At 52.0% G+C, this 2,595-nt stretch overlaps 1 pseudogene; it reads left to right on the top strand.

Annotated features, from left to right (window-relative positions):
- Positions 1-337: 337 nt before the first annotated feature.
- On the top strand, positions 338-2,021 carry LOC113456650 (annotated as a pseudogene).
- The last annotated feature ends 574 nt before the right edge of the window (positions 2,022-2,595 follow it).

Here is a 2,595-nt window from a genome sequence, read left to right as displayed (position 1 = left end):
ACCCCGGAGGAGATGGAGCCCCGGGAAAGGCCCCGGGAAAGGAGAGCCAGGGAGAGCATGCATGAGAGCCGGCTGCGCTGAGCTGGAGAAATCATTGTGTAGGGGAAAGAAAAGCAAGAGATTGAGAACACAGGGGGAAAAGCTCCCCCTCCCCATAACACATTCCCCTCGCAAGCCTGACTCCCGTAGGGAATGCCCAGGGGCAGAATGCAAGTGCTGGTGGGAAGAAGGCTCTAGAAAGAGCAGGCCTTTCTTTCCTATGGCCCAAATTCAGCACTAGAGGGGGCGGGAGCAAGTCACAATCTCCCCCAAAAGTTCTACACTTCCTGCTGCTGGTATGCCTGGGCCCTGCTCTGAACAGAGACCTCCACCTTTACGGCTGGGGCGGAGAGGTAAGAGGGGCTCTGACTGACAGCGACATACATGGGGAAGGAGAGAGTGATGTCCAAGCCAACTCAGCTCCCTCATCCTGAGTGACCTGCAAGCTCTTGCCTTGAGAACTTGTGAGGGTAGCATTAGGTTGCCTCAGTGGTAATTTCTCAGCCATTAGCGAAGACTAAAAAACCTTTCCAACAACAGATTTTGGGAGGGCCCGTATGTGTGCAGGCACAGCTGAACTGTGTGTTAATATGGGGAGGATGAGAAGAGTTTTACTGCTGGTCTATTGTCGCACTGTTTCCCACTGCCAGGACCGCCCGTTGTTTTCAGGGGACAAATCCCTGCAAAGACTGCGTCTCCGGGAGGCAGGAAGCATTCAGCGCAGCCAGGACCATATATCATGCTGTGTGCAAGTACTAATTCTGGCAAAACAAGATCATGAATAAGGCTATATTTGTGTTTTTGACTTTATTGCCGTAGCTTCCTCTGTATAGTTCAATATAAATCTGCCTTCTGTTATAATTGCATAAGTGCTTTGTTGAAATATTCACAATTTTTCACGTGAGCTCTCAGGTCGCCTGAGATTGGACGTCGATTCTTGGACAGGCAGGGTCTACATTCGCGTTCACCATGAAGATTCAGAAAATGAAGCTTCAGGGCTGGAGGGATGGCTCCAGGAACAAGAGTTCTTGCTGTTCTTGCAGAAGACTCAAGTTTACCTCCGAGCACCCACATCTGGTGGCTGCCTGTATCACCAACACCAGGGGCTCCAACACCCTCTTCTGACATCTCAGGGCACTGACACACATGCATACACATCAAAAAAGAGAAAACAAACCTTAATTTAAATCCTAAAGGAAGAAAATGAAACTTCAGCCACCATTAACCCCTAAGCTCAAAGTCTCAAATGGGGAAAGTGAGGCAGGATAGAAAGATTGAGAAAATTAAGATACGGAAAGAAAGGAGTCCCTCACCCTGAATTATGGCTTCTATTTCTTCTAGCTGAGTCAATTTTGACAAAGGAGAGGAAGTACAAGCGTGATGGTCAAGCATATGGTGTCCCAGGCTAGATGCGAACAACGCGAAACAGGAGCCCCAGGAGCCACTGGTCCAGATAGCGGCTAGGAGCGAGGAAGGTGGGCACCTGTCAATTACAAGCGCCCAAGTCAGAATAGCGTCCAGGAACAGGCCAAGAGTGAACTCCTGCACAAGCTCAAGGCGCTACTGGCCCAAGTGACTATCTCTGCAGACCCCAATGTCCCTAACATCATTGTGACCCAAATGACCTCTCCAGGCCCTCTGGTACTGGATGGGACAGGGGATCTGGGGAACTCCAAGCCACAGTCATTTGTGCTGACAGAAGGGTGGAGCACAGGATAGAAATCGCTTTGCAGGGGAGCAGAGATTGTGTCACCATGGCGTACATCTAGCACACATACAAGACAGGTGGGAAGACTGGCGGCTTGGTCCAGGCTCTGGGCTCTAGGCTGAGAACCATGATTCCTGACACCCATGGAAAAGCCCCCCAAAGGCCTGTTTGCTTGGGGCAGCTATGACATCAAGTCTTACTTCACAGATAGTGACCTGACTCCCTGTCATGGGAGTGGAACGTTACCATCAAAAAGGAATAGAAGGACTCCTAGCTGGGATGGCAGACAAACGGAAGGACCAACATGTCCCTCCCCAACCCAAGGGCTGACAGGATTCTCCCTGATCTACACAGGCAGCTCCTCTGCCTCTCCTCCACCGCCTGTCCACAGGCCCCTGTGGTTGCTAGTGTCACAATGCTGCTTCTGCCTGTGCGGTGGAGGAGGGGTTCCAGTCCTCCCTTCCTAAGATCCTGACTTTTAGAAGGCGGCGGACTGCTGGGGGTTGCCCAGCCCACTGTGTCTCTGGCCCAGCATGGGTGGGGCAAAGACTGGACTGTCCTTCAGCACCCTCACCCTTTGGCCATGTCATTGCTGTCAGGCGCTGTCCAACCATGGGGACAGTAGTACATGGGGAACATGTATTGGGGGCTGTCACACCTGTCTGCGTGAGCATGGCATCTCCCTTCTCCTTGACTTGCCTACCGTCTCCTGTTTGGGTGACCCAGTCAGAGAGGCCTGGCGTGTGCTGCTGTTGCTTCCTACAGGGTTGGCCAGCTCTTTGCCATGGCCAGGGCTGGCTTCAGTAACTAGGGGAAGGTCAAACTTTTAAGACTCAATGCTTTTGGCC

The sequence above is a fragment of the Microtus ochrogaster genome, chromosome 10 (genome assembly GCF_000317375.1).
Source record: "Microtus ochrogaster isolate Prairie Vole_2 chromosome 10, MicOch1.0, whole genome shotgun sequence".
Lineage (NCBI taxonomy): Eukaryota > Metazoa > Chordata > Mammalia > Rodentia > Cricetidae > Microtus > Microtus ochrogaster.
Note: the sequence above shows the minus strand (reverse complement) of the source record. Positions and strands in the feature narration are given on the sequence as shown.